Source organism: Halyomorpha halys, unplaced genomic scaffold, assembly GCF_000696795.3.
Source record: "Halyomorpha halys isolate HHAL.00 unplaced genomic scaffold, Hhal_1.1 Scaffold991.1, whole genome shotgun sequence".
Taxonomy (NCBI): domain Eukaryota; kingdom Metazoa; phylum Arthropoda; class Insecta; order Hemiptera; family Pentatomidae; genus Halyomorpha; species Halyomorpha halys.
In genome coordinates this window covers 226584-237060 of record NW_027115927.1, presented here as the reverse complement: position 1 = coordinate 237060, position 10477 = coordinate 226584, and positions in this window count along the sequence as shown.

Below are 10477 nucleotides of genomic sequence, written 5' to 3'. Positions count from 1 at the left end.
TATATATATATCTTATTTATCTCTAATCACTAAAAAATGGGTGAACAAATGAGAAGTAATGGTTGTTGTTGTCTGGGGCTTTTACTTCAATCTTCATATCAAGCCATCTCGCATCGTTTTCCATTAGCGTGAAATCAATATTTTTTTTTACAGAAGATTAAATAAATATTGAAACCAAATCTAAATTAGTTGATTAATTCCCAAAAATAAGTCGTGAAAGACTTAAGTAAAACAGCATTGGTGCAGCATGTATGCAAAAATAAGCCTAATTTTGATATACAATGATTTTGCATAAAGAAACGAATAATTTAAAAAGAAAAAAATAGAGGCTACATATATATGGTTTTTGGTAAGATAAATAATATATAATTAAAATTCATAGGTTTTTAAAGTCGATATATCTGTAAAATATGGATGAATAAATAACCTGGAATCAAATTGAAAATATAATGAAGTTATGGCCAACCTGGGATAGTTTGGGGTAGGTTATTTAATTTAGTGTTAATAAAGTGAGTAAATTAAATAGAGATTGAAACTAGTAAATTTAAGAATTGTGACTGTGAGAATAAAGGGTATAGACGATTAATTTATTAGTGCATAATATTTTCATAGTTTAAGAATTTTTAAACAAAATTGACTAATAATTAATAATTGACAAACGCAAAATGGCATGTGATTATGTTGATTAACAATGTTTGACTGTGATAGTGTAATAAGGTAGGAAATCTAATTTTTTCATAACGTTAATTTATAATGAATGTAATGTATTAAATATTTTTTTATTGATAGGTCCTTGAAAATGGCCGGAAAGGCTGAAACATAGAAATGTTGAGATAATAAAAAAGTGTTGAGACCAAATGGATCTTTTTTTATAATTACTTAGTTGATAACATTTCAACGTTATGTCACATTAGAGCTTCCTCATGACAAAAATTTTTACTGTTAATTCACGATATAACAAAGCTTAACTAAAAACTTTATAAAAAAGATAAATTATTTAATAAAAAGTTGATAAATCCGATTAAAATATTTTATATATATTTTAAACATATAATAAATTCAAAATTATCGATATTTACTTTTTTTGTAAAATGGATTCTGTATCGGCTGGAGAATCGGGTACATTGTAGCTTAGAGTAAGTAACTCCACTATTCATGACGCACTCGAGAGATCCCGAGAGGTAAGCAGTAACGAGCTGGAAACTGGATTGTGGCTGTGGAGGAAGCCACAACTCAATCTCAAGATCGATTTACACGCTCTTGGTACTCAGAAATTACCATTTAAGAGCACCTGAGGTCCGGGAAAGATTTTAAATTAGGTCGGGCACCCTATGTAAGAGTCTGAAGCATGAAATTTGACTCCGAACTGTAGTAAAACTTAGTGGTGAAAAGTGATCATAATTCATGTGTTTGGGTGTTCATTACATCAGCACAAGTGCTCACAAATATCATATTTTCGAGCAAAAAAATAAAGCAAAAGTTAATAAAGACACACAAAGATATCAAAACTCATACTTATGTGAATTACTTGTTTATTTTATTGTACATATAATATTTGGTCGAAGAGGAAATGAGAGTTGACTTCAGTGAGACACTTGGATTGGTACACGTTCTATTTATCGATTGTTAGCTTTACGACTCAGACAACATCGTGGGTTAAATCGTTATCAAATAGAGATCCGTGATTGTAGGAGAATAGTTGACCTATAATTTCTTTTATGCAGTATCATATAACTACTGGGCGTAATCGTATTAAGTTCTTTCTTTTAAAAAAAATTTAATTTATGATAAAAATAAATTCCTGTCAGATTTCATTTGTAATTTTCGATATAATAACTTCATTATTTTACAATGGTCTACACTTCAATGAAACTTTATCTTTCATGAGTTTTCTAGGTCAGGAGCTTTCCTCAGGTTAAATGTCCAATAGAATGCTTTTATTTGAATTTTTTTTAGACATGTTACTACCCATAACCTGCTAGCACCACACCCGAAGCTTGTATCATAAAGACGTCCCGACGAGTATTTGGAATGAACTATAATTTACTTATCCTGAAGCATGTTCGCAGATTTTTGTTGGTTGGGTATTTTGGGCGTAAAACCTTGTCAGCAACGCCCGCGTTTCTCACTTTATAATTCTATTTCAAGATTTGAAATTCTTTAATTGCTTTTAAGTTTGAATAATTACTTATTTTAGAATTTTTTAATACATATGACAAACTTTTGGGTTTAGATCTTATACAAAAGATTATTCATTTTTAAGAAAATTAAAACCATTTCTATGTTTTTTTGGTCATCATTCAGAGCATCCGATACACTCGGTCCCACTCCCAATCTACGTAAGTTCATGTAATAGAAATGACGTTCTTCAAATATGAGACTGACTGTAAGTACACTGTTGCAGTATTGACATTTTGGCGGTGGCTGCTTATTGATCAGGTATGCATGAGTTAAATTTGTATGACCTATTCTCAATCTGACTATAGCTACTTCCCTGCGATTGGAACGGTTTGATGTGGTCCATGGTTTAATCCTTTTTTAAATAGTTTTTAATTTGCTTGGCGGACTTTCATTCCACATGGCTTGCCAACTAGCTAATATTTCATTTTTCATCGGGAGACCTATTTCTTGGGGTGTCAGAATGGCCGCGCCCCGACCCCATGTTCGCAGGTGGTCTTTCATTTGGGATCGTACTACATTAGCTCTTAAAAGGTTCCGTTTAAAGGTGTCGTTTAAAAATACCTATAATATTACAATTTCCAATACATAGCAGAGGTTAGACATGCTTAATTGAGTAAAATTTCTAATGGTTTTAAAATATTCCATAAAATGATAATCAAACATATGAGTAATATATATTGTAAACGTTTTACTGATCAGTAATATATATTTTTCTTACATTACATTTCATTGTTCAAATATTCAATATATATGTTTAATTATATTATTTCCATTTCTCGAGACAAGGTAATTATTTATTAAATAAATCAAAACTTGTATCCTTTTTTGTCTCAACACTTATTTATTTCATCAGTCACAATAAATGGTTTGTAAATATGGTATTGATTTTGGTGGATGATTTTAAAATAAGAAAAATTAGATATTTATGATTTTAAATAAAAAAATAGGTTTTTAACTTATAATTAATGAATGACCTGGGAAAATAACCTGCAAAAGAAATTCTAAATTTAATGTGAGGAAGAATTTATAATTGAAGATGTCCTTGAGGATGGCTAACATGGCCAAAACGTTGGACTGATGAAATAAATAAGTGTTGAGACAAAAAAGGATACAAGTTTTGATTTATTTAATAAATATATATGTTTTTACATTGGCTTTTGGAATTTTAAGGTGGAGGGGTTTTACGGAAATAATATACCTTTTGAACTACAACATTTGCTAGCAGTTCAAGTATGTTTAGTAAATTAACTGTCTCATCATTCAATAAATTATTAAATTCATTTCAGTTCATTCATAAACTTCAGTTCAGGAAATCTTCCATTATTTTTTTCCTTTTTTCTGTTGGCGACCAAATCCGCTTGTTAACTGGCAAATGCTGCTTTACATCAATCCACTGATAATGATCAGTTTTTTAAAGACATTCAACCATATAATGAGGGCCGGAGGAAAAAATATGGGCCATTTCATTAGATATAATTCATATTCCTCCACGTTTAATTTCCAATTAAATCTATTTATTCGAATTTTAATTAGACATATTAATATTCATAACCTGCTAATCGCCCTTTCGTCATTTTAATGAGAAATTTTTAAAAATAATTTAATTTAACAAATAATGGAGTCCGTTTATCGTTGCATGATATGAGGCAAAGTATATGATCAAGTAATGTTGTTAATGAAAGATTATAATAATAAAAAAAGAACCTAAAATCAATATTTTTTGTGAAATAATAGATGGTACAATAAACATGGTTGATCCTCCATGAAGTGTTATATTTTTTAAGTTGTGTAATATGAAAATTATAATTATGATGTAATCTTCTCACTTCTTTAAGACTGGTTTTATTGTTTGAATAAAATAATTTGTATCTAAGTTAAGTCTCAAACATTCTTTATTGTTACTTTAAATATCAAATGTTTCGGAACTGACATCATCTGGACATCATCAAGGATAATCTTGAAAATAAATTTACACTTTACCTCCAACAATTAAACATTTTTTGCTGGCTATTTTATCCAGGTCAATAAAGCAATTCAAATCCACCTATATTATCACTTTTCCATTGAATTTTAAAACTATCACTTACAGATTAAATTATATAATGGATTAATTTTTTTTTTATTATTTTATTATTTAAAATATTGTGTGATGAATAATTGATAATAGAGTTAAGTTAATCTGTAATTAAACGTTTTATAATTTAATGGACAAGTGACGAAATATGTTTATTTGACGTTAAGCGAAACTGGACATTTAATGTAAAGAATTTTTGAAGACTTTCTTGAGTAGAAATTATTTAAAATAAATTATACAATTATGATATTCATTACAACTAATTAAAACAAATATAACTACTGAGTATAAGTAGTGGTACAGTATGTGTATAATTTAGATATTCTCCGGAGTAAATGTTGGGGGATATTACAGAAATTAATTGTGATATGCTAGTGGTTGTAATAAATGGAGTGGATTGTATATTTGAATTTAAAATTAATGAAGAATAGTGATATAGGGAAATAAGCCTCTATTTTTAACTTATTTTGTACACATGGTTATGTGGGGGTTGGCCAAAAGGTTGTACAATAGAATTAGCATTTAATTTTTGATTGTGGATTGTAATGGGGTTATATGAAATACTTATAATAATTAAGGTTACTTAATAGTTGATCTAGTTTGCTTGAAGTCTTTTTCTTCAATTATGTTATCTTCACACTTTCATCTTGCCTTCCGACCATCTTCTGAGTGGGGTGTAGTGAACGGAATTGTTTATGCTCAGCCAAAATAATGCGGCTCTTGATATGATGTTCACTCTTCTCGTTCTAGAGACCAAGATGGCTACCCAAGCCCACTGCCTCATATATCTGCTACTAGGCAGCATCTTGAATTTCTATTTAAATGTGAGGGGAACATATTCTTCAAACAGAATGATTAAGGAATTATATAAGTAAAAGAAAAAGATAGAATTTAAACAATTAGGTAAGATTTATATATTTCAGTAGTAATTTAGGAGTTCGAAACTCGATTAGAATTGGCAAAATGTTTTAAAAAAATATATAAATGAAACGAACACAAAAAACTATTGACTAAGTTTTAAACATTTTTATTTAAACTATCTCATAATTGCCAATATAATAATCGTAAAAATTATCAGTTCATTTAAATACATATAACATGTCCATTAAAGCAACTATATGTAACCCATAAAAATATTTTTTCTTTATATATTTCAAACAACTTCGTATAGCCGTACTAAAACGTAGTGGTACCATGTAGTAGTAGAACTTTAATTTGGTGTGATAGCGTATAAGCACCCCCCATAAAGCTGGTAGTAAAAATGTACTTACAAGAGTTGGATATAAGCACTCTGAGTACAATATAAGCTGATAAGTAAAACAAAGTTAATATAGCGCGGAGGCTTATAATATAAAAGCTTACAGTCTCTGTCTAATATGATATTTCTATGTTTAAAAAAAAAAATCTAATTATATTCCTTTTCCAGAAAATGAAAAAATAAATTCAGAATTCAAAATTTCCCATCGCGTTTTACGTGTTACATCAAGGCAAATTTTGGATCCCTGTCTGTCAGAAGTAAAATTTGTATCATAATCAATCAAAATGTCCATTGCATAATATTTTAATTTTTTTTATATTAAAATCTTTAAATTTATATATTCTTAAAAATCAATTTTAAGTATACAGAATCTTATTTTCCTGAGCACTTATGAATGTGTAAATGTATTTTTATTGACATACCTTCATTTCGAAACTGGTTAGTACAGTTTGTCTCAATATGGAAGGTAAGTTGAAACTTAGTGTAAAAATGTGTTAGTAGAAATTTTATTTTATTTTACTTTCGCTTATTCCTACGAAAAACTAAATTCCTAGATGTGCCAATATTTAAACAAAACCTCACTCTCTACTTACATTTGATTATCTTATCGTGAGTCTTGATCTTTAGGTGTTTACGTACACGACAGAAAATTCTAAATATTATAATAATTTCCATAAAAGAATAAAGGGATATAATAGTGGTAAAGCTATACTGAAAGCTGTTTTATTTTGAAATAAATAATGCGCATATTGACATATAAAAATATTTGATAAAATATATTTTACAAAGATTTTTTGTTAAATTGTTCTTAACGATGTTATGTATGTTAAAGAACGAAGAGAAGTAGAATCCAAAAAACAAAACGTTTTATTAGTATTCGTGGATTTATCTTACATTAACAAAAGTATTTAACATAAATTAATAAAAACTGTGTAACACCTGTTACTGGTAATGGAGGCCTAAGTTAAAATAAAACACAAATAAATCCTAAGTTTAGAGGGAGGGTTGTACAAGCAGGTTTGCCAAAGTACAACTTATTTCTAATTATCCCTCTAATCCCTATGGATTATTTGTCCTTTTGTTTTTAGGGCCTAAAGGAATTAGCCACCAGCATATAGTCTTCCACACTCCCACAGCTTTTTTCGGACCTATACAATATAAGTTTAGAAGTAAGGAATCACAGTATCACCTGCTAACACCAAATGAATCCGCTCATTTGGTATTAGCAGGTGTGAAACTACTTAGCGATATGTTGCAGAAATCTCAAACAAAAATACATAAGATTCAAGATTATTAATTGTTTTCGTATTAATTTTTAAAGGAGGATTTAGCTTGATTAAGAAACGATAGTTTGTGCTGATTAAAAGGGTATTTGAGTACTAAGAAGATTAGGTTAAGCTATGAAAATAAAAAAAATACTAAACATAAAAAAAAAATCGGATAGTGTTATCATTTCTTTTTACTAATAGTACAAGAGCCGGGAAGAAAAAAAGTTTTGATAACTTTAATGAAAACTATTTAGAATTACTAATCAAAATAGATGAGTCTGCCAAGTATAGGTAGGAGGAATAAAAAATGGCGGCTGTTTCAAAACCTTAAAAAAAAAAACAATCATTTTTCATTCGGAGCTCTATATCTTAAAAACTACCAACAACACTAGAAAATCTAAGAGAACAGTATGTAAAGAAGAGTAAATTTTCTGAAATATTAGCCCTAAAAGAGCTATTTACGTCCAATAGTTCTCAAGATATAGCTTTTTAAAAAGCAAAATTTCTTAAAAATCTACTGAAAGATTAGTAGTTAGTTAATTTATTTTGAGAAATCCATATCTCAAAAACTATGTGACATACAGATGTCTATTAGCACTCAAATTAAAGCTATTTTAATGAACTATAAAGAAGTTTCTGACCTTTATCTTCATCGGAATTGTAGTTTCATGATATTAGCTAAAATAAATTGATTTATAGTTGTTCGGCCAATAAGTTTGATTTGTGAAAAACTTCATTTCAGAAACCATTAGACGTACAGATGTCTGCCAGCGCTCAAATTAAAGCTAGTTAAATTTACTACAAAATAGTCTATTATGTTTATCATTGTAGGAGCAATATTTTTTATGATATTTGACAAAATAAACTTACAAAATGTTAATTTCTAGTTGTTCATATAAAATGTTGGATTTTTGAAAATATATATCTCTAGATCCATAAGACGCAGGAAATTTAACTTTCTATAAAGTAGTTCATGGCACTTATCTTCGTAGGGATAGTAGTTTTTATGATATTATCATATGAATATAAATTTGGCAAATGAAAATTTATCCAAACAACTATACATCAATTTATTTTAGCAAATTTCATGTAAAATATTACTCCTACGAAGATAAACATCCTACACTAGTTTATAGCTCATTAAACTAGCTTTAATTTGAGTGTTAATAGACATCTGTACGTCAAATGGCTACTGAGATATATTTCACAATAAATTCACTAACTACTAATCTTTCAGTAAGTCCCGTACAACATTTTCATGAAATATTTCTTTTTAAAAAGCTATATCTCGAAAACTGTTTAACGTAAATACTCTATTAAGCCTCATATTTTAGAAGATTTACTCTTCTTTAAATGACGTTCTCATAGGATTTCTTGTGTTGTTCCTACTTTTTAAGATATAGAGCTCCGAATGAAAAACAAAATTATTTATCGCGTTAAAACAGCGTAAAACATTTTTATTCCCCCTACATATACTTGCCAGACTCATCAGTTTTGACTTGTAATTATACATAGTTTTCATTAAAGTAATCAAAAATTGGGGTGAGATAAATACCTTTTTTCTCCTCTTGGGCTCTTGTAATATAAGGACATGAATTCCTAGCTTTTAATGTATTCTTCTCTTTTATTCTTTTCCTACCTCTAAAGTTCTTAAGACCCGAACGGATAAAATGAGAGAAAATGATCAGCAAATATCATCATTATTATTGTCAAATGAAATATAAGATATTATTACAATTATAAAAGAATAACATAATTAAGCTGATTTAAAAATAATAATTAATTTTTTACTGATCCGAAACCAAATTTCCTTTATAATATGTTATGAAAATATATGTTACGTATATTTATAAACGCAGATGGGATGATTGCGTTAAATTTGATTTGGTAGATTTAGGTTTAGTTCACTGGACAGTATTTAGAGAAGGATTAGTAGTATCGGCATCGAACCTTCGGATTCACTAACACTTTATTATTAACATTATGTTTATAAATATGTTATGCAAGTCACTGTCGGGCAACCTTTTTAGAAGGTTAAAGGAATGATGGACTTTGACCACCTCACTATAATACAAGAGTGTCCACCATTACTGTCTTATAGAAACTTAAGGCTTAAAATAAAAAATAAAAATTAAATTAAAGGTAACTTAAATATTTTTACATTTTTTTAAACAAAAAATTGTAACATTAGAACTCAGTTTAATTACATATAGGTCTGTTCCTGTAAACTTAATTATATTGAATACATATACTATTTTTTTTTTAAATTTTAGATACGTTTTATTCTATTTATTATTAAACTATATTGGTATTATTTTTTTCTGCTCTCTTCATACTTCTACTGAGTATTTTATATTTCATTACCTTCATAAATGATATTATAATGGCACAAATCTTTATCGAGTTTTTATTTAAAAGCACTTCAACCTTTAGTTCAAATTGAAAAGTGGATAAATAAGTAATTATTTTTTCAATTATTCTAAATATCAAAATTGATTTTATTTATTTTACAGTAATAATCTATTTCTAACATTTGTAATTATAAATTAAGAAATGTAAGATATAAGAAAAAAAAAGAGAAGCATTATTTCACTGTAATTTACTAATGTTACACCCTTGTCTATTTGATAATATTTTCCATTTTCTTTTTTGATTATTCATTTAAATAACTACAAATTTTGTCTACCTTCTCCACCACTATTTATTTATCATTTCAATCATTTTTCATTTTTGTTTTTAAAAAAAGTCATAGACACTAAATAACTTGACTAAAACACCAAATTGAGTTTTAAATTAATTCAAAATCCATTCTAACTTTTTTTTTTCAAATCAAAGAAAACCATAGACATGAAATCCATACTGTAGTGAAACGTACTTCAGCTGCCATCTCGTGGATTGCATAAAAAAAAGTTTCAGGATAAGTTTAGAAATATGACCGCAGCTGGGGTAAGATATATCTAACCATTCTTATAAGTCAACCATTCTTCTTTGTGAGCGTTCAAAGAAACTTCAAAGAAAGTGACTAGACTATGTATTTCGATATCTCTAGGGATATATTAACATTATTGTAAAAATAATTTGTTTTTTTTAACTCTTCAAAGATTACAAATATTTAGTTTCCTGAAAAACTATAATTATATTTATATATCTTATTAAATTTCTATAATACCCATGTCAATACAGTAAAACAAACATTTAATACGGTAGATTATTAATTAAACTAAATCTTTTAATACAAGCCAATAAAAATTAATATTTAGCAAAAATTCTAAAATCATGATACTGTAATTGTCGCTTAGATTTATATCTTAGTTGTTATAGGCGAAAGATAAAAAAATGGATGTTTTTGCTTCCAAAAGTTTTTTGAAATTTCCTGGTTTTTCACATTTTTGTAGCCATATAAAAATATAATAGCTTCCACTCTATCTCAACATGCACCCCTTATTTTAGGTATTTTACTGGCGTGAGGTCAGATAACAAATATATAAGACGCTAAAATTGCTTCAGTTTATATGTCGAGTTTAAAAAATGACAGCGGTATGATTCTTCCACCAAAACGTTTGATTTTTGAGTATATTGATCGAAGTTGAACAAGTATGTTTTAGGTAAAATAAATAAGGAAAGTTCTAAATTATTATGGAAATTAGCGTTAAGTAACATTTATATTTTGTTAAATTTTGTTTTATTCTCATAGTT